Here is a 22,534-nt window from a genome sequence, read left to right on the forward strand (position 1 = left end):
TATAGTTGGTGTAACACACAATTCTACACCGGAAATACTATTTGAAATAGAGTCATGCCTTTTAAGGCTCATTGAGAAAGTTGACTTCAGATGGATGTCTCTATATATAAAACTCATAAAATTAGGAGGATAGGCCTACTTTTGATTATTTCTGATGTGAGGAAATTGCATTCTCTGTCCCCCAGCTGTTTCCATCTGTACTTTTTACCTGTGCTGAAAGTGGCTTGAAAGAGCACCAAAACTGGTCCCTCACACCGGTGGAGCAACTGGCTGTTGCTATGGAGAGAAGCTTTCTACGTAAAACATCATCTTTTTCCGAGTTGGACATTCCAAAGTAAAACATAGTCTTGTTCTTGTTTAGTGTGTGTTTGTGTGTGTGCACTTAATCATAGTGAGTGTGTGTGTGTGTGTGTGTGTATATGTCATTGTAGTTGTGTCTGTTACCATAGCTAGCTGTTGAGTGTGAACTTATTGAATACATAAAAATGTATTTAGAAGGTTTGGAGGGGGGTTACTTGGCCAGTACCCACCATCTTGACCCACCTTGTGGGTAGAGTCTGTTTCTTGTTTTGAAAAGTTGGCAGCTTTGTAAATGGAAAGTCGTGGCTTGTGACTGCGATGTGTGTGCGATGTGTGTGTCCTTTAAATCATCCTTCTTTTTTTCAATTTTTGTTCTTTCTTGAAACAGAATTCCTGCTGGCCCAGCCACTGGAGGTGAGGATGTTTCTGAAAACTTGCACAACAGGCGTGGTAAGGAAGTGAAATTTCTTTTTGTGCCATTAGGAAAAGGTTAAAGGGATGTAGTCCATAACATTATTTCAATCATTTTTTATGTTGTGTCCCTCTTCTCATCTGTGACCACTCACACAATGTTCTTGTCCTGGCCGCCCTGGCCGCCCTTCAACACAGTGGTCCAGTGGTCGACTTTTCTTTATCATCTCCCTCTACACCTATGTTGACTCATTCCATACATTACCGACGTCTGTGCTCTCATGGTTCTGTTCTTTGCCGCAGATTCTATCTATTCTATCAGGCCACCTTGTGAACGAGTTTTAGCTGGTAACGTCAAAGGTTCTCTACATACACGATCTTTGGTAGCGTTCCACAATGATTTTTAACGTACATTTGGTGGCCTTAGAAAACCTCTGATATGTCACCTTGTTCAATATCGAGCACCAGGCGGAAAATAATAAATTTCCAACCAATGCAAAAAAAAATTATAAAAACAATGCCAAGCAGTATTCATTATCATTCTTTCAAAATCTACAAGACTTTATCAAAATAATGTTTTGAAATGTTAATTTAGTGAAAATTGGACAGAGTGGAAAGCTACAGATCAGAAAATGCTCCTTGCTTCAGAAAGTGATTTTCCCATTTCCCTCTTGGTTTCCCTTTGCCACCACTATTTGTTTCTCTTTCTGCTGGGCTGATATTTGCTCCAATCAAGTCATTGATGCTCTAGCTGTTCCCGTCTTTTCCTTGCTTCAGAAAGTGATTTTCCCATTTCCCTCTTGGTTTCCCTTTGCCACCACTATTTGTTTCTCTTTCTGCTGGGCTGATATTTGCTCCAATCAAGTCATTGATGCTCTAGCTGTTCCCGTCTTTTTCTTGGTCTTCCCCTTCCTCTGTTTTCTGATACCTTTCTTCGGATAATTCTTTTACACAGAGCTTCTGTGTTTTTGTGAGCCAAAATAAGTGAGCTTTGTGTTCAAATGAAATCTATAAATAAACAGTTCTTTAACTGGAGCTTTTTCAAGATCCTCCGGTTGCATTATTTAGAATTATGTTTCTACGTATTTGTTTCATTTTTATTTTGTTTCAGATCCCAACAGTCGTCTGTACCTGAGTGCCAAAGAAATCTCGCCCTTCCTTGAGATACAGCCATAGTTCTCAACACTACACTCAACCATTCACCTAAGAAACGCGATTCTACAGACGGGGTGAGTAATTTTCGAGACTCGCGTGGAGACGTCTAGACAGCTGGGAGATGTAATCGACAAATTTTCACTGAAATATAGGGCAGGGTGGTGTCGCGGTCACAAAATGAGCAATTTGTAATCAAGGTTACTGTAAGTCATTTATTTTATGGATCCTGTGTATGCATCCAAAGAGCTGTTTTAAATATAGGGCCCAAAGGGATATATTTTTTTAAATTAAAGGGTCAAGATTTTTTTTAAAAATGTTTTTTACTTCTTCCCAACAACTTCTAACAGTAGAAATGTAAATCTTTAGCTATCCAGTCGCGGAAGAAAAGATTGTAAGATTGTAACAGTGTCGTTATTACATGAAGGACATTCCTTCTGCAGATGCTCTGATCATCGTCAAACATGGACGGTTTTTTATTATTATTGTTATTGTTATCATCATTATTATTGTTATAATCGTTAAAATTGTTACCATCATTATTATTATTACTATTACAGTATAACACGGATATCTCGAATTCGTAAGGACCGACTTCGGAGGTATGAGGGATTTGTAGTTCCAGGGATATCTTACAAAGAAAGAAGGAAAAAAACGTGATTTCTAGTCTACTGTGTAGCACCTATCTGTTTTAGAGTGTTATTTTTATTAGTATTATAATTTGTATTAGCATTATTAATTTTATTATTAGTATTATTATTAGTGTTATAATTATTATTTTTATGATTGTCATAATCAGAATCATTATTATCACTAGATTCTATTATTATTGTTATTATTTTTTTTTTTAAGTTATCATTATTATCTTTATTATTATCATTGTTATTATTTGCATTATTATCATTGCCATATTTATCTATATCATAGGCTAAATAAAAGATTACCCAGATGTGAATTTGTTGAGAGAAAGAAAGAAAAGAAGAGGATTGTCATTTGTCATCCCCAGCAGTGTTCCCTGCCGTATGTGAGAGACCATCCCTGTGGTCTGAGGCCGGTCAAGCCAGTGCCAATATGGAGTCAGTATCTCTCTGACCGCTCCTCTCTACCTGTGTGTGGGAAGAAAACGGTGGTAGGGGAGAATGTCAAAAAAATATAATTGGTAAATATCATCGGTGTACATTTCTTGTTTGAATTTTCAGGTTTCAAATTACAACTATAGTTGAACCTGCCTTAATGGCCACCTGTCTAAGACAATCACCTGTACAAACGGCCACTTCCCACTTCCCCTTTGTGTTTTTCTGAATTATAATAACACCTGTCCAAGACAACCACCTGTCTAAAACAGTCACTTTTCTCCTCAATAATGGGTGGCTGTCTTGGACAATTTCCGCTGTGCTTTGTGATTTCTCGGACACCCCAGGCTCTTGTAGATTCAGCACTTTATTCATTGGTAGAGATTACAATTTGTTCTTGAACTTTAAATGTTTAAAAAAATTTTATTCAACAAGGAACAATTTTGGAAGATAATGTTGCCATTTGTATATGACATCAGTAAGATCTTATGGTATCTGGGAGCTGTTGAAAAATTTGGAATAAATTCTTGTCCCATTTTTAATCCACAGAGCAATGAGATACTTCTAGTTTTAACTATCTGGTAACAAATATTTTATGTTGTGCCAGTCAGGCTTTCAGTTTTAGTTGTACTGTCCTTGAGTTATAGCCCTTGTCACATGGATCTATAAATGTTGTAGTTCTTGGAAATCTGAAGCCTGTAAGTCCTGCATCACTTCATAATGAATCCAAAGTTTTTATTTTACACGTGTTATTTTATGTACGACGTGATGACCGGTTGTTGCAATCCATACAAAAACATTTTCTCCTTTTCTTTCTTTCCACTCACAGATGTCTTCAGAACGTCAGAACCTGACAGAAATGTTCAGCTATCTGTCCGGAGAACATTCACGACGCTACCATGTTGAAGGGGACATCAGCGCTGCTTACTCAGAGATGGTCATCAACAGGATCTGTCGGTAGATTTGACTGGACGAAAGATGAAGCAGACAAAGAGATCATGTGGACAACTGAGTGGATCTGTGTGGATCGGAAAAAACCCTCATGTCTAGCTCATCCCGAATATTCCCCACTATTTTTAGCTCATCCCCAGTATTTTTTTATATGATCCCTATTATTTTCGAGCTCTTCTCTAATATATTCCAGCTCATTCCGAATACTCCCTACCTTTTTTTTTAGCTCGTCCCCAGTATTTTCTAGATGATCCCTATTATTTTTCAGCTCATCAATAATATTTTCTTGCTCATCCCCAGTATTTTCTAGTTCTTCCCTAATATTTTCCTGCTCTTCCTGCTCATTTCGAATATTCCCTATAATTTTTTTTAGCTCATCCCCAGTAGTTTTTAGCTCATTTGTAATATTTTCTTGCTCGTCCCCAGTAGTTTCTAGATTATTCCTATTATTTACTAGCTCATCCTTAATAATTTTTAGCTCATCTCTAATAATTTTTAGCTTATCCCCAGTAGTTTCTAGGTCATCCCTTATATTTTCTAGATCTTCCAGAATATTCCCCCCCCCTTTTTGAGCTCATCCCCAGTATTTTCTAGATTTTCCATATTATTGTTAGCTCATCCCTAATATTTTCCAGCTCGTCCCCAGTTTTTTCTAGCTGCTCCATAATATTTTCTAGGACATTCCGAATATTTCCCACTATTTTTCATCTGTCCCCGGTATTTTCAAGATTGTCCCTAATACTTTCTAGCTCATCCCCAGTAATTTCTAGCTCATCCCCAGAATTTTTAAAGATTATTTTTATTATTTTCTAGCTCATCCCCAGAATTTTTAAAGATTATTTTTCAGTATTTACTAGGTCATCCATAATATTTTCTAGCCCATTCCAAATATTCCCCACTTTTTTAGCTCATTCCCAGTATTTTTTAGATTATCCCTATTAGTTTTTAATATTTTCTAGCCCATTCCAAATATTCCCCACTTTTTAAGCTCCTCCCCAGTATTTTCTAGATTATCCCTATTATTTTCTAGCTCATTCATAATATTTTCGAGCCCGTCCCCAGTATTTTCTAGGTTATCCCTAATATTTTTATAGCTCATCCAGAATATTCCCCTTTATTTTTTAGCACATTCTCAGTATTTTCTAGATTATCCATATTATTTCTAGCTCATCCATAATATTTTTTAGCTCATCCCCAGTATTTTCTAGATTTTCCATATGATTGCTAGCTCAATCCTAATATTTTCCTGCTCGTCCCCAGTATTTTCTAGCTCCTCCCTAATATTTTCTAGCCCATTCCGAATATTTCCCACAATTTTTCATATCGTCCCCAGTATTTTCTAGATTGTCCCTAAGATTTTCTAGCTCATCCCCAGTAATTTCTCGCTCATTCGTAATATTTTTTTGCTTATCCTCAACGTATTTCCTAGATTATTCTTATTTTTTTCTAGCTCATCCCCAGTGTTTTCTAGCTCACTCCCAGTATTGTTTAGCTCATCCCTAATATTTTCCAATTCATCCCCAGTATTTTCAAGCTTGTCCCTAATATTTTCCAGCCCATTCCGAATATTTGCCACTATTTTTTAGCTCATCGCCAGTATTTTCTAGATTATCCTTATTATTTTCTTGCTCGTCCCTAATAATTTTTAGCTTATCCCCAGTATTTTTCTAGATTGTCCCTAATATTTATCCCTAGTAATTTCTAGGTCATCCCTAATATTTTTGTATAGCTCATCCAGAATGTTCCCCATTATTTTTTAGCTCATCCCCAGTAGTTTCTAGATTATTCTTATTATTTTCTAGCTCATTCCCAGTATTTTCTAGATTATCCATAATATTATTTCTAGCTCATTCCGAATATCCCCCACTATTTTATAGCTCACCCTTAGTATTTTCTAGATGATCCCTATTATTTTCTATCTCATCCCTAATATTTTCTAGCTTATTCCCAGTGTATTGTATTAAACGAAATTGTTATCGGACCCATGTTCGGCTTTCTCCCCAAGTGGTGAGAAGATTCCATCGATTATCTGGATCTTTCTGCTGGGATTTTGTATCCTCAATCCGGGTTGGTCCTGACAGTCAGGGTCAAAACCTGCCTCCTAGATAATCTAAATTGTGTTGATGGGGGTGTAAAAGACACCTACTGAAAACAACCTGAAACAGGTCAGAGCTGCTGTATAGTAGGATGTTCATCGTCTCTTGACTTGAGACATTGAAATTCTGTTTGTTGAGTTTGCAGGTGTGGTAGACTTGTTGAAAATGATTCTGTTTGCTTTATATCACTGGTTCAAATCATGTACAATGACTTGTGCCACTTACAATAACTTTATAGATTTGAAATATTTGAATGACGGCCTGAACAAGTGAATGCTGCACTATAAATGTTGTTATTGTTATTTTTCTATAGTATTGGTATGCTTTATATTACTATCCATTTTAATAAATATGTTTGAAATTTACAATAATTTTTATGAGTTGACTTTGTCTTCTTTTTGTAAAAAATATTTTTTCTAGCACGTCTAGATGCATTTACCAAGTTACAGATGGTCTCGATGAAAGAACAGAAGGTCACACTTTTGTCAAACTAGGGGTTGTGTACCGACTTTTCAAAGTGCATAAATGAAATGAATTTAAAGCGGTTGGATGTATCAGGGTAAAAGTACAAACTATGATGTTCAACAGAGCTCTAACGATATATATGTGTTTTCTACGAGTATGAGTCTCAAAAATCTCAGTTACAATTCTCAAAAACTTTTAAAATATCTGACATATCTGATTTTTTTTCTTCCAGCCCATCAAATGTATGTCTGTGGTGACAGTGACTGGTGAAGCATGCAAAGGTTTACATCTCTTAAAACAAAAAAAACCTTGAGTTCTCTTGTGACTTGAAGATCACTTACATTATGCACTGACATCTTTACTAATTATGTAGACGACAAAGACATATCAGTACATGACATTCTCTACTTCTCTCTATGTCTCTCTTGGTCTGTTTGTCTGTCTGTCTGTTTGTCTTGCTCTCTCTATCTCTTTCTCTCTCTCTCTCTCTCTCTCTCTCTCTTTTTCTCTCTCTCTCTCTCTCTCTCACTTACTCTTTTGTCTTCTCTACCCAGTAACAGAACCCAAAACAAAACCCAAAACAAACAGCACCCACGTGTTTTCCTTGTTGTTGATTTTTTTCTTCTTCTTTGCTTTCCTGGCACATGACCGTAACCCTCCTACTTTTATACATTTTAGCCATCATATGAAACATGCCCTGTAGAATCTGTCGCAAAAAAAAGCAAAATAAAAAGTTTGTAGTTTTATCAGGTCTTATCATGATGGTGATTATATAAATAATATATATATATATATAATATGCAGATATTATGTATATCACAACAGACTTGAAGGGCTCTCTCTCTCGGGCGCACCGTTATATAGCTGCTACCCCACTGGACTCTGTTGTAGACGATCTTGGTTCGATTCCCATCAGAAAGTTCAGGACTTGAAAATAACTGCTCAATATTGAAAGACCTTATCTCCGTTTTCTTCTAAGTGTAAGAGATGGGGATGTATGAGAGAGAGAGAGAGAGAGAGAGAGAGAGAGAGAGAGAGAGAGAAGTGGTGTCTGTGATGTAGTGGTAAGTTTCTTTGCCATTGCATGCACAAAGTGGCAGTTCGATTCCCAAGATTCTTTCAGCGGGTATCTCCGTCTATCTGCTGAGATGTTGTATTCCGCTAAGCCGGGGTTGACCTTGAGAGGCAGGATTGAAGTTGCCGACCTCCTAAATAATCTTAATTGTGTCGGTGGGAGCATTAAACACTTACAATTAGCCTACAATATAGAGACAGACAGACAGAGAGACAAATAGACAGAGAAAAAGAGTGAGAGAATGAGACAGACACATACACACACACACACACACACACACTAAAGACTCTCAGCTCTAAATAATTCAAAAACAAAAAGAAACTTTTCAAACACATCACACAGCTTTTGTTAAGTCCTGTCTTGAAGTTTATTCAAATAAATCTAACACAATCTTTCACAAAAATTCGAATACATTATCTGAGAACAGTGCGGGATAGACTGCACTGTTTCAGAACGATCAAACAATTTTATGGAAGGGTAAAAATGTACAAGTGCCATCCTTTTGCAGTTTTAGCAGTTTAAAGAAGAGAAAAGACAGACATGGGAATCATGTTGCTTGGGTTTCGCACTTTTACAAATTTGTGACAGCCTTGCTATGCTTGTACACACGGTCTAAAGAAACTACGTAACCGTAGACAAAACAAAACAATCTTCCCCTCGTATCTTTTTCCCCTCTGGAGCCAGCAAATGTTGAGTAAATGTTTTCGTCAGACCGGCTAGAGTCTAGAGCTAACAAAATGTACACATTATCTCTCCAAGGTTTCTAAACCCGGTCTCTCCAGCCTGTGCGAGGATAGTGGGAAACGGGTATGTCTCTCACCGCCCCGGACAGCCTCGGGGAGCTAGAACGGGGGGACAAAATCTAAAAGAAGAATTGTGAAATATCCTCCATTACATCTCAACAAGATCCGACATCCTCTTTGTCTCTTCTTGGTTTTCAAATATTTTCATTGTATTTAGGGGCTGTTCAAATATAATCTTACACCTTTCTGGGGACTTTTTGCCCCCCCTCCCCCTTCTTACATTGTCTCTTAACCCCCACCCCACCCCCCGTAATATTACACTGTTCGCCTATAATAATAATAATATGACATTCATATCCGTGTTACAATCATTGATCTATGCGTCTTACATAATATTCATGAAAAACATGCGTACACACATTCATGCACATAAAATAAAATATGCAGTTCTACATTCACTAAAAAATAACAGAGTAAATCATTCAAGCAAAATATTGCATACACTCTTTCTTACTAATAAGAAAAAAAATTGAGATGCATGTCAATGTCAAAACACCCCCAAATTACAGTAGAATTTTGATAAAGTTAACACCTCGGGATCGAAAAAAAGTGTAATATTACTATTACATTGGTTCAAGACCACCCCCTGATTCTTACACTTTTCTTACAAGAGAATGTTCCCTTACTTACTCACATTCTCGTGAATAATTTTGTCTGACACAAATAAGATCAGTAATATGGCATGTACCCGAAAAAGAGACACGCGACAAATACAAACATGTACCAAACCCCCCCCCCCAAAATCTCAACTGTTCTTGGTTTTTCAGGATTTTCCCTGGTACGTCGAGCTACGTAACATTTTAAAAGCAGAAATGATCCATCTGTGGTGCTCAACCCGCACAGAGTCTCAGGAAACTGTCTCTGGTCCTCCCATTTTCTGACAGCGAGGCTCCAACTGTAGCAGCCACTGGAAAGGTGGCCGGTGAAGAGACGCATGGGCCAGTGCCAGGATCATCATTGGACGAGGAACTGAGGACGATGGAAAAGATGTTTTTATAAAAATAGGTGGAGGCTAAAACAACATTATTAGACGAAGAGCCCAGGACGATAGAAATGATGGCAATCATTAAACTTTAGCAAATAACTTGAGTTTATAATGGGTGGAGGCTATAAGAACATTATTAGACGAAAAGCTCAGGACGATAGAAATGATGGCAATCGTTAAACTTTGGCAAATAACTTGAGTTTATAATAGGTGGAGGCAATATGAACATCATAGGACAAGTAACTCATGTGGATGACAGGAATAAATCATAACAAATTAAATTGTGCAAACAAATTGGGTTGATAATAGATAGGTGTATATTATTTTATAAAATACCCACAAGAGTTTTATACAGGATTTTTTAGGTTTACATTTTCGGAATCCAAGTAAGAGGTTCATTAAATTTTTGGTTTCTGTCTTTGTTTGATGAAAATCTAACAGTGAGCAGATTTTGTATGGTCTTTTTTCCACTTTGTTGATATTTCTTTGGAACTTTTGAAGGGTGGAAAGTTTTGAGGAGGGAAGCGGTTATATAGTCAGTTCCCTATACCCTTCTTGTTCAAATGTTGTACATTCATTTGTGTGAAACTCTGGATTTTATGATTTCAAGGACATAAAAGAGCTTATAAAGTCAAGAAAAATGTTCTTCGGAGACATATATAACATAGTAGGCCTACTGGAACATTTAATAAACCTCTGAAAAATTATCAGGAAATAACAAAATCATCTTACATCTTTATGTTGCACTTGTAGTTTTTTGGACAAATTATAGCCTACCCGATTCTTTTATTCTTTTCATATATTCTTCTTTACTATTCACGACAATTGTTTAGAGTTATTATCAATTCAATTTTCATTGATGAGCACAATTTAAAAAGAAAGAAAATGACTGTCTAAAAATGTTCCTGCTATTTTTTTGTCATGTAAAAAAATCATGAGGTACTGAGAGACAGCAGAGCATTTGTAGTGCAATGGTGAACACTATAAACTTACTTCTTAGACTTCAATGGAGATAGATCTAACCGTCTGGCTGATGATGGAGGGGAAGTAGAAGTTCCCGTAGTTGAGTTGAATGACAATCGTGGACCGATGTCTGAGTTGATTTTCAGGTTCTGAGGAAGACAATGAAACGGATATGTAGAATTCGATATTGACCGGTTGGATCTAGCCGAAAGAGCAATCTGTATCTTTATACAAAATACATTTCATTAGAAGTTTAGGAATCTTAAAATACTTATTTTCATTTCTTTCTACACATGTGAAATTTTACAGGTTACTGTATAGGTCGCTTTATCTTCACAAAAGTTTTTCTAATCGGGCCTAAATCCGTTGGTTATTTTTGGAGATTCTCCATTATCATTAGCAGGAGTACAGGACGGGTCTGTCTATGTGGCTCATAAAGGTTACTTCATTATTGTAAAAACAGATTTCTACATACACTTTACTAGAATCTATATATGCTTCCACTACGCATTTAACGAAAAAATACATCATGTACCAATGCTAGCTACAGGGGACATAACCAATATATAGTCATATAATCAACAGTTTGACAAGAAAAAGAAGTAGACCCAATACTAGCAAACGACTTCTTCTCTGAATTTCAACAATAGCTTAAACCTCAGAAAAGTTAACTTACTTTGAGAAATTCTGAAACCAATTAACAAAGCATGCTCACCTAAACAACTTGAAACTCAGCTCGGAGCAAGTGCAGGTACATTTTACAGTTTAGCCATCTGTTCTGTGATACGAGCCGCCACAAGCCATAGGCCTGCGATCACCTGATCCTATTCTAAGTTACCATCGGACACCTTGTCAATTGCTGGAATGAGGAAAAAAAATGACAATTTTCAAACTGAGCATAATGTGGTTAACGCAAACAGCAAAACAACCAACCAAACAATCCTCGGATCACATCAGACATTATCGCTACTATTACTAGATCTAGGGAGCGATATGATATCAAAACTGTTGAAATCTTTACACATATAGAGAAACTAAGGCTAAGAGATCTTGAGCACGCTAATTTGTACGTTTCTGACCGAAATTCAGAACGGGTGGAGGGTTTTCTGTTCCAAAAGTTCGCCAACTTCACAGCTTTCTCAAACATATCTCAAAATCCAAAAAACAATTTAAAAAACAATTTAAAAAACAAACAACATTATGTCCCACATCAATCTAATTAAAATTATTGGAGTGACTGATACATTTATTTAGCGCCAGCGCTAATCGCAAAGCGGCGTTGCAAATAGGCAGTTCCTTTAAAAAAAAATCAAAATGCCTCCCAAATTTTACTCTAGATCTAGATTCTAGACCTACAAGAACATAAAATTAGATCTAGGGCTGGCTTGACAGTACTTGAATTCTACGACTTCAGCGAAGCAGAAGTTTGGGAAATTAAAACATGATGCCTTGTCTTGGCCTTGGCAACGTTGTTGCCATAGAGACTAGATCTAGATCTAGATCTATAGATACTAAGATAAATCTAAAAGAAAACATAATTACATATAGATCTATATATACCGCTAACTTAGAAAATTACAGTCTATAGTCTATATCTGCTCAGTACCTAGACCTAGAATCTACATCTAGTTTTGAGAAATATGACGTGAAGAATTTCAAGTTTCACAAAATGTCAAGGATTTTCGAATAGCCTAGATCTAGAATCTAGATTTAGGCCTAGTGTTTTGACAGAGCAGGTAGAGCATTTGGTTTTTCATGTCATGGTCTTAGTAACTCAAAAGGACCCAAAATGTAAAGTGTGGAAAATGAGAACTTAATTGTGTAGGTAGGCCTTATTATAGCAAAATAGATTCAGCTTCACAATGCTATAAATAAATCAACAAAACCACAAGTGCACGACATCGGATATCAATCTATTGACTACCGAAACAAAACGGTGCTGACCATAGCGTAAACAATATTTCATTTCAGTTGTTTAGATCTCTAGATCTAGATTTAGATCTAGAGGCTTAACTAACAGATCTAGGCCTGCCTAGATCTAGATCATCTAGATCTAGATATCTAGATTTTCTATAGTAGATCTACATTCTAGATCTAGATCTAGATCTAGATCTAGATCTAGATCTAGAATCTAAGTCTAATTTCTAGATCTAATATATCTAGTTCTAGATCTAGATCTAGATCTAGTAATACTTCACCGATCCGTCAGCAGTTAGGGCCTGCCCGGCTTCGAACGTCGAAGCTTCTTCCTTTGATGTGTACATCTAGAATCTAGATCTAATGATATTTGGCATATTCCAGATCAGATTCTTCCCTAAAGTCTTTAGTACAGCCAAAGCCAGAATGTGGACTCAGCTGATATAGTGATAGCAAACTGTCAACAAAGAATTTTAAATTGCAGCGCGTCATCGAACTTTGAAAATGGGTTGGTCACTTCGAAACCAAAGAATTAGTTTAAGATCTTACTCTTGATATAGATCTAGATCTTCTAGATCTCGATCTATACAATTTGTAATTTCGTCTAGATCTAGATGGTGAGGTTCCGGGAAAATCCATGAAGCTATAGCGCTTGGAGGTTGAAATAATTTTAATAACGAAAATATAAATTGAAAAGAAAAAAAGCGAATAATAAAACGTGAAAACAAGGGACATAACAATGAAAAAATTGAAAAGAAAAAAAGCGAATATTAGACCGCCAAAAACAAGGGACATAACAATGAAATTAAGAAATGGCAGCCTGCTAGTTATTCCCCTTTACGGGACCAACTACGTCATCGTTCTTTGTCTACGCACCTACGTCATCATCCGATGAGTACACCTATATCAACAACGTCAGCGTTCTTTGTGTAAATACTACGTCACCATTCAATGGGTACACATGTACGTCATCATTCAATGAGTACACACACACGTCATCGCTCTTTGTGTAAATACTACGTCATTGGCCATTGTGTACACATAAAATCTTACAAAAGCTTGATTTGTTTGTATCGTTTCGCTAAAAGCACGTGGGTTAGCAGAGCAGTAATTATCACGCCTAAAATATTATTTTAGAGAATGAAAGACTTGAAAACTTGTTTTGCATTGGAAATTACCTTCTTCTGTCTGTATAACGTAATATGTTTTTTTAATAAATTATTTTTTTTTTCGTGCGTATTTCCGGCACAAACAAAGATCTTACACTAATTAGTACTTCATTTTGCGGAAGTGGTGTCACCCATGGAAACGGAAGTGATGCCACCCACTCTAAGACATAGACTATCAACAGACGAATTAGTAACCAACTTTTCGAGACAGAATGGTGGTTTTTAGAATGCCAGAGCTAGTGGGAAGCAGGATGGGGGTTCAAAGATTGTACATGTAAATGGGGGCACGCCGGCCATGCCAATAAGAGTAAGAAAGTACTCATGATGGCCATTGTGGGAGTGAATTTAGAAGTTCTAGAATCTAGATCTAGATCTAGATCTAGTATTAGTATCTAGATAACTTGGTGCTTTTTCGGTAGTTCTCAATTGCGGGGACGGAACTAGGCCTACCGAAAAAGCTCCGATATCTTGATTGCTAGATCTAGATCTAAATCTAGATTCTTCTATAGATTCTCTATCTAGATTCTAGATCTAGAATCTAGATAATAGATATCTAGATCTAGAGTTTATATCTAAAGATAGATTCTATGGGCTATTACCTTGTTGGCTATCTAGAATCTAAAGATCATTAGATCTAGATTCTGGATAGACTATCTAGATCTAGACTTAGATTCTAGATCGTCTAAATCACTCCCACAATGGCCATCATGAAAACAAACGGGACTGCAATCGTACAGGAGTGTCTCTAGATCCAGATCTTCCAAAACATCTTGTTCTGGATCAGCAGAGCTCTTGAGCACGCTAATTTGTACGTTTCTGACCGAAATTCAGAAAGGGTGGAGGGTTTTCGGTTCCAAAAGTTCGCCAACTGCACAGCTTTCTCAAACATATCATCTCAAAATTCAAAAAACAATTAAAAAACAAACAACATTATGTCCCACATCAATCTAATTATTTGAGTGACTCATACATTTATTTTGCACCAGCGCTAATCGCAAAGCGGATTTGCAATCTAATTATTTGAGTGACTCATACATTTATTTTGCACCCCAAGCGCTACTCTAGATCGAGATCTACAAGAACATAATTAGATCTAGGGCTGGAAATGCCCCCCAAATTTTACTCTAGATCGAGATCTACAGGGAAATTAAAACATGATGCCTTGTCTTGGCCTTGGCAACGTTGTTGCCATAGAGACTAGATCTAGATCTATAGATACTAAGATGCCTTGTCTTGGCCTTGGCAACGTTGTTGCCATAGAGACTAGATCTAGATCTATAGATATATATATATATATATATATATATATATATATATATATATATATATATATATATATATATATATATACCGCTAACTTAGAAAATTACAGTCTATAGTCTATATCTGCTCAGTACCTAGACCTAGGATCTACATCTAGTTTTGAGAAATATGACGTGAAGAATTTCAAGTTTCACAAAATGTCAAGGATTTTTGAATAGCCTAAGATCTAGATCTAGATTTAGATCTAGATCTAGGCCTAGTGTTTTGACAGAGCAGGTAGAGCATTTTGTTTTTGTCATGGCCGGCGTGTCCCCATTTAAATGTACAATCTCTGAACCCCCATCCTGCTTCCCACTAGCTCTAGCATTCTAAAAACCACCATTCTGTCCCGAAAAGTTGGCTACTAATTCGTCTGTTGATCCGCGCTTTTCACGCGCCTTAAGTCTATGTCTTAGAGTGGGTGGCATCACTTCCGTTTCCATGGGTGACACCACTTCCGCAAAATGAAGTACTAATTAGCGTAAGATCTTTGTTTGTGCCGGAAATACGCACGAAAAAAAAAATTTTATAAAAAAAAACATATTGCGTTATACAGACAGAAGAAGGTAATTTCCAATGCAAAACAAGTTTTCAAGTCTTTCATTCTCTAAAATAATATTTTAGGCGTGATAATTACTGCTCTGCTAACCCACGTGCTTTTAGCGAAACGATACAAACAAATCAAGCTTTTGTAAGATTTTATGTGTACACAATGGCCAATGACGTAGTATTTACACAAAGAGCGATGACGTGTGTGTGTACTCATTGAATGATGACGTACATGTGTACCCATTGAATGGTGACGTAGTATTTACACAAAGAACGCTGACGTTGTTGATATAGGTGTACTCATCGGATGATGACGTAGGTGCGTAGACAAAGAACGATGACGTAGATGGTCCCGTAAAGGGGAACAACTAGCAGGCTGCCATTTCTTAATTTCATTGTTATGTCCCTTGTTTTTGGCGGTCTAATATTCGCTTTTTTCTTTTCACGTTTTATTATTCGCTTTTTTTCTTTTCAATTTATATTTTCGTAATTAAAATTATTTCAACCTCCAAGCGCTATAGCTTATGAATTTTCCCGTAACCTCACCATCTAGACGAAATTACAAATTGTATAGATCGAGATCTAGAAGATCTAGATCTAGAATCTAGATCTAGATCTAGATCTAGATCTAGATCTAGAGTGCCGATCACATGTGTGTGCCGATCTAGATCTAGGAGCCATGTTGGTAACCAGGGTAAAATAGTAAAAGACGTTTTGGCAGTTTTACAAGCTTCATACATCGCATGTCTTTTTTCGTCACCTCCTTCATGTTTTTTTTCAGACTGTTCTTTGGCTTAGATCTAGGATCTAGGGCATCGTAGATCTAGAATCTAGATCTATAAATCTAGATCTATTTGTTTGCTAATTTTGTAATCAACACCCAAACATTCTCTCTCTCTCTCCCTCCCTCTCTCTCTCCGGCCGACCAACAGCACACCTTAACCCAAACCCTAACATGAACCCTTACCCTGACCCAAACCGTAACCCTAACCCTAGGTCTAACCCTTACCCTAACCCTAACTCACTAACTCTTGTATAGTTTGCTCAGTGGACCTTGTCATGGTAAGTGCCGGCCCTCCGCGGAACTCCTCCCTGAAAATGTAGTTTTCTGAATACAGGGTGTCTTTAAAAAAAAGAGGACCCCATTAAAATAACTCAGTCATCTAGATTCTAGATTCTAGACATTATAATTTCAATAAAACTTCGAACAAATAAAATTCTGATGCTCTCGTGGTCTAGAGGTTACGGTGTTCTCCTCTCATTCAATATGTCCCACATTCGAAACCTGACAGCGACAGAAATTTAAAATGTTTTTTCTAAAATCTTCTCCTTTCCCCTCCTTTAACCTGCTCTCTAACCATGTTCTGTCGTCTGTTTTCGTCATCACTTTTTGCCCCCCCCCCCTAATTCCCCCTCCTCTGGGCTCCTGCACTCTTTTTGTTACCTTTCTACTGCTTCTTGCTCCTTCCTACTGCTGTCTTTCAGCCATACCTGCGATCTTATGTCTTATGGTAGGTATAAAGATCAAAGACACGGTCAACTCGGATAAGGGAGAAAAATTTCAAAGATCCCATGATGTTTAAGTTTTTCACTTTAAAGATCCCTTGATGGTCCAATATCGATAAGAGTAGGCTTCGGCCACCACCTGGGCAAAATTCAAAATTAATAATTCCTATCAAACTGAAAATGTTTAATGTAGGGACGTCAAATCTGTAAATATAATACAGGAAGAAAATCATGGTTTGTCATACATTGACTCCCGTAACGTACCCATGGTTGAATTTATTTTTTAAAAGTTTTGTTGAAACCAGTCAAAAGATGACCGAGTTAAACAGCCCTTTAAATGGGCCCTCGCTTTTTTTAGACACCTGTTACTATCTCTCTGTTGCAAAAATGATAATGATTAGATTAAAATGTATTAAATATACTGAGATAGATTTATACAATAAACAAACCTGATGATGGTTACCTAATGTTTATCTTTATGACATGGTTTTATTGTTTCATTACAGTGGGGAGATATTTGCTCACAAGACAAACGTGTGTGCCTCAGTGACAGAGACCTGGTCTATCTCCTGGACACGAGGAGAGAGCAAAGGTCAACCAGAAACTGGAGGAGGGTGAGGAACCGGGAAACAGAATTTTTACTGAAATGACAGACTTTAGCGAGACATAAAGGGAAAAGAAGACAAACTACAGTGGAGTCTGCTGAAACCAAACACGGTTCATCCGATAATCATATGGCGGTAAACCTTAATAAAATAATATCTCTGATTTTTTTCTTCAGTTGAACCAGATATCAGGCTGAAGTCTCATCACTACGAATGACAAAGTACAGAGAGCTATTTTAGGAGCTGTTATGCTGATGGCGAGGGACGTTCTAAACTATCTATGTATAAGATGTTATGGGTGTGATCTATCAGGGGGAACTAGGCTCCTTGAAAACCTGTCTTCCTGTCATTGCCGCATTGTTGGTGTTTGTTTATTTACATGTTTTTGCTGTGATAATAGATTGATGTAGTTGGTGTAACACACAATTCTATACTGGAAATACTATTTGAAATAGAGTCATGCCTTTTAAGGCTCATTGAGAAAGTTGACTTCAGATGGATGTCTCTATATATAAAACTCATAAAATTAGGAGGATAGGCCTACTTTTGATTATTTCTGATGTGAGGAAATTGCATTCTCTGTCCCCCAGCTGTTTCCATCTGTACTTTTTACCTGTGCTGAAAGTGGCTTGAAAGAGCACCAAAACTGGTCCCTCACACCGGTGGAGCAACTGGCTGTTGCTATGGAGAGAAGCTTTCTACGTAAAACATCATCTTTTTCCGAGTTGGACATTCCAAAGTAAAGTCTTGTTCTTGTTTAGTGTGTGTTTGTGTGTGTGCACTTAATCATAGTGAGTGTGTGTGTGTGTGTGTGTGTGTGTGTGTGTGTGTGTGTGTGTGTGTGTGTGTGTGTGTGTGTGTGTGTGTGTGAAAATGTCATTGTAGTTGTGTCTGTTACCATAGCTAGCTGTTGAGTGTGAATTTATTGAATACATAAAAATGTATGTAGAAGGTTTGGAGGGGGGTTACTTGGCCAGTACCCACCATCTTGACCCACCTTGTGGGTAGAGTCTGTTTCTTGTTTTGAAAAGTTGGCAGCTTTGTAAATGGAAAGTCGTGGCTTGTGACTGCGATGTGTGTGTCCTTTAAATCATCCTTCTTTTTTTCAATTTTTGTTCTTTCTTGAAACAGAATTCCTGCTGGCCCAGCCACTGGAGGTGAGGATGTTTCTGAAAACTTGCACAACAGGCGTGGTAAGGAAGTGAAATTTCTTTTTGTGCCATTAGGAAAAGGTTAAAGGGATGTAGTCCATAACATTATTTCAATCAGGATTGATATAATATTTTTTATGTCCCTTTAATATGTTGTGTCCCTCTTCTCATCTGTGACCACTCACACAATGTTCTTGTCCTGGCCGCCCTTCAACACAGTGGTCCAGTGGTCGACTTTTCTTTATCATCTCCCTCTACACCTATGTTGACTCATTCCATACATTACCGACGTCTGTGCTCTCATGGTTCTGTTCTTTGCCGCAGATTCTATCTATTCTATCAGGCCACCTTGTGAACGAGTTTTAGCTGGTAACGTCAAAGGTTCTCTACGTCAAAGGTTCTCTACATACACGATCTTTGGTAGCGTTCCACAATGATTTTTAACGTACATTTGGTGGCCTTAGAAAACCTCTGATATGTCACCTTGTTCAATATCGAGCACCAGGCGGAAAATAATAAATTTCCAACCAATGCAAAAAAAATTTATAAAAACAATGCCAAGCAGTATTCATTATCATTCTTTCAAAATCTACAAGACTTTATCAAAATAATGTTTTGAAATGTTAATTTAGATATCATATATATTTAGGTTCTCGCTCAATAAATCAGAAATTTTCATGTCAATTTTTAAATAAAGTTTTGTCTTTTGTAAGCTTGTTATCTTGAAAATTATGTACAACAAAAAACAGATAGAGCTTAAAGAAAGTGAAAATTGGACAGAGTGGAAAGCTACAGATCAGAAAATGCTCCTTGCTTCAGAAAGTGATTTTCCCATTTCCCTCTTGGTTTCCCTTTGCCACCACTATTTGTTTCTCTTTCTGCTGGGCTGATATTTGCTCCAATCAAGTCATTGATGCTCTAGCTGTTCCCGTCTTTTTCTTGGTCTTCCCCTTCCTCTGTTTTCTGATACCTTTCTTCGGATAATTCTTTTACACAGAGCTTCTGTGTTTTTGTGAGCCAAAATAAGTGAGCTTTGTGTTCAAATGAAATCTATAAATAAACAGTTCTTTAACTGGAGCTTTTTCAAGATCCTCCGGTTGCATTATTTAGAATTATGTTTCTACGTATTTGTTTCATTTTTATTTTGTTTCAGATCCCAACAGTCGTCTGTACCTGAGTGCCAAAGAAATCTCGCCCTTCCTTGAGATACAGCCATAGTTCTCAACACTACACTCAACCATTCACCTAAGAAACGCGATTCTACAGACGGGGTGAGTAATTTTCGAGACTCGCGTGGAGACGTCTAGACAGCTGGGAGATGTAATCGACAAATTTTCACTGAAATATAGGGCAGGGTGGTGTCGCGGTCACAAAATGAGCAATTTGTAATCAAGGTTACTGTAAGTCATTTATTTTATGGATCCTGTGTATGCATCCAAAGAGCTGTTTTAAATATAGGGCCCAAAGGGATATATTTTTTTAAATTAAAGGGTCAAGATTTTTAAAAAAAATGTTTTTTACTTCTTCCCAACAACTTCTAACAGTAGAAATGTAAATCTTTAGCTATCCAGTCGCGGAAGAAAAGATTGTAAGATTGTAACAGTGTCGTTATTACATGAAGGACATTCCTTCTGCAGATGCTCTGATCATCGTCAAACATGGACGGTTTTTTATTATTATTATTATTGTTATTGTTATCATCATTATTATTGTTATAATCGTTAAAATTGTTACCATCATTATTATTATTACTATTACAGTATAACACGGATAACACGGATATCTCGAATTCGTAAGGACCGACTTCGGAGGTATGAGGGATTTGTAGTTCCAGGGATATCTTACAAAGAAAGAAGGAAAAAAACGTGATTTCTAGTCTACTGTGTAGCACCTATCTGTTTTAGAGTGTTATTTTTATTAGTATTATAATTTGTATTAGCATTATTAATTTTATTATTAGTATTATTATTAGTGTTATAATTATTATTTTTATGATTGTCATAATCAGAATCATTATTATCACTAGATTCTATTATTATTGTTATTATTTTTTTTTTAAAGTTATCATTATTATCTTTATTATTATTATCATTGTTATTATTTGCATTATTATCATTGCCATATTTATCTATATCATAGGTTAAATAAAAGATTACCCAGATGTGAATTTGTTGAGAGAAAGAAAGGAAAGAAGAGGATTGTCATTTGTCATCCCCAGCAGTGTTCCCTGCCGTATGTGAGAGACGATCCCTGTGGTCTGAGGCCGGTCAAGCCAGTGCCAATATGGAGTCAGTATCTCTCTGACCGCTCCTCTCTACCTGTGTGTGGGAAGAAAACGGTGGTAGGGGAGAATGTCAAAAAAATATAATTGGTAAATATCATCGGTGTACATTTCTTGTTTGAATTTTCAGGTTTCAAATTACAACTATAGTTGAACCTGCCTTAATGGCCACCTGTCTAAGACAATCACCTGTACAAACGGCCACTTCCCACTTCCCCTTTGTGTTTTTCTGAATTATAATAACACCTGTCCAAGACAACCACCTGTCTAAAACAGTCACTTTTCTCCTCAATAATGGGTGGCTGTCTTGGACAATTTCCGCTGTGCTTTGTGATTTCTCGGACACCCCAGGCTCTTGTAGATTCAGCACTTTATTCATTGGTAGAGATTACAATTTGTTCTTGAACTTTAAATGTTTAAAAAAATTTTATTCAACAAGGAACAATTTTGGAAGATAATGTTGCCATTTGTATATGACATCAGTAAGATCTTATGGTATCTGGGAGCTGTTGAAAAATTTGGAATAAATTCTTGTCCCATTTTTAATCCACAGAGCAATGAGATACTTCTAGTTTTAACTATCTGGTAACAAATATTTTATGTTGTGCCAGTCAGGCTTTCAGTTTTAGTTGTACTGTCCTTGAGTTATAGCCCTTGTCACATGGATCTATAAATGTTGTAGTTCTTGGAAATCTGAAGCCTGTAAGTCCTGCATCACTTCATAATGAATCCAAAGTTTTTATTTTACACGTGTTATTTTATGTACGACGTGATGACCGGTTGTTGCAATCCATACAAAAACATTTTCTCCTTTTCTTTCTTTCCACTCACAGATGTCTTCAGAACGTCAGAACCTGACAGAAATGTTCAGCTATCTGTCCGGAGAACATTCACGACGCTACCATGTTGAAGGGGACATCAGCGCTGCTTACTCAGAGATGGTCATCAACAGGATCTGTCGGTAGATTTGACTGGACGAAAGATGAAGCAGACAAAGAGATCATGTGGACAACTGAGTGGATCTGTGTGGATCGGAGAAAACCCTCATGTCTAGCTCATCCCGAATATTCCCCACTATTTTTAGCTCATCCCCAGTATTTTTTTATATGATCCCTATTATTTTCGAGCTCTTCTCTAATATATTCCAGCTCATTCCGAATACTCCCTACCTTTTTTTTTAGCTCGTCCCCAGTATTTTCTAGATGATCCCTATTATTTTTCAGCTCATCAATAATATTTTCTTGCTCATCCCCAGTATTTTCTAGTTCTTCCCTAATATTTTCCTGCTCATTTCGAATATTCCCTATAATTTTTTTTAGCTCATCCCCAGTAGTTTTTAGCTCATTTGTAATATTTTCTTGCTCATCCCCAGTAATTTCTAGCTCATCCCTAATATTTTCTATAATTTTTAGCTCATCCCCAGTAGTTTCTAGGTCATCCCTTATATTTTCTAGATCTTCCAGAATATTCCCCCCCCCTATTTTTTAGCTCATCCCCAGTATTTTCTAGATTTTCCATATTATTGTTAGCTCATCCCTAATATTTTCCAGCTCGTCCCCAGTTTTTTCTAGCTGCTCCATAATATTTTCTAGGACATTCCGAATATTTCCCACTATTTTTCATCTGTCCCCGGTATTTTCAAGATTGTCCCTAATACTTTCTAGCTCATCCCCAGTAATTTCTAGCTCATCCCCAGAATTTTTAAAGATTATTTTTATTATTTTCTAGCTCATCCCCAGTATTTTCTAGCTCATCCCCAGTATTTACTAGGTCATCCATA

The 22,534-nt window shown here is 36.9% G+C and overlaps 1 protein-coding gene and 3 long non-coding RNA genes across 14 annotated transcripts in view; 3 read left to right on the plus strand and 1 right to left on the minus strand.

The window, feature by feature from the left end:
* LOC101848448 overlaps nt 1–4,169 on the plus strand; it is a 9,774-nt gene extending 5,605 nt beyond the window's left edge. For 4 of the 5 annotated variants that reach the window (XR_004858864.1, XM_013085597.2, XM_005103770.3 and 1 more), the window contains exons 6-7: nt 2,870–3,022; nt 3,766–4,169. The gene's annotated coding sequence lies outside the window, so the exon portion shown is untranslated. The remainder of the gene's footprint in view (nt 1–2,869; nt 3,023–3,765) is intronic. The other variant, XM_035971180.1, reaches the window with a different exon arrangement.
* LOC118478167 overlaps nt 1–6,354 on the plus strand; it is a 15,559-nt gene extending 9,205 nt beyond the window's left edge. Inside the window, exon 2 of the long non-coding RNA XR_004858869.1 lies at nt 6,129–6,354. This is a non-coding gene — a long non-coding RNA (uncharacterized LOC118478167). The remainder of the gene's footprint in view (nt 1–6,128) is intronic.
* Nucleotides 6,355–8,776: 2,422 nt separating this feature from the next.
* On the minus strand, nt 8,777–18,329 carry LOC101849713. 5 transcript variants are annotated; one of them, XR_004858870.1, is made up of 4 exons: nt 18,307–18,329; nt 10,990–11,133; nt 10,305–10,423; nt 8,777–9,295 (listed from the first exon to the last, which is right to left on the minus strand). It is a non-coding gene; the product is annotated as an uncharacterized LOC101849713 (long non-coding RNA). The 5 variants fall into 5 exon arrangements; XR_001185052.2 differs by lacking the exon at nt 18,307–18,329 and adding an exon at nt 13,370–13,514; XR_220730.3 differs by lacking the exon at nt 18,307–18,329 and adding an exon at nt 12,473–12,755.
* On the plus strand, nt 14,877–22,006 carry LOC101849860. 3 transcript variants are annotated; one of them, XR_004858873.1, is made up of 7 exons: nt 14,877–15,228; nt 17,224–17,331; nt 17,913–18,061; nt 18,454–18,515; nt 19,627–19,744; nt 20,695–20,844; nt 21,588–22,006. It is a non-coding gene; the product is annotated as an uncharacterized LOC101849860 (long non-coding RNA). The 3 variants fall into 3 exon arrangements; XR_004858874.1 differs by having other exon boundaries at nt 14,878–15,228; nt 20,692–20,814; XR_004858872.1 differs by having other exon boundaries at nt 14,880–15,228; nt 20,692–20,844.
* Nucleotides 22,007–22,534: the final 528 nt, after the last annotated feature.

This window comes from Aplysia californica, unplaced genomic scaffold, assembly GCF_000002075.1.
Source record: "Aplysia californica isolate F4 #8 unplaced genomic scaffold, AplCal3.0 scaffold00389, whole genome shotgun sequence".
Taxonomy (NCBI): domain Eukaryota; kingdom Metazoa; phylum Mollusca; class Gastropoda; order Aplysiida; family Aplysiidae; genus Aplysia; species Aplysia californica.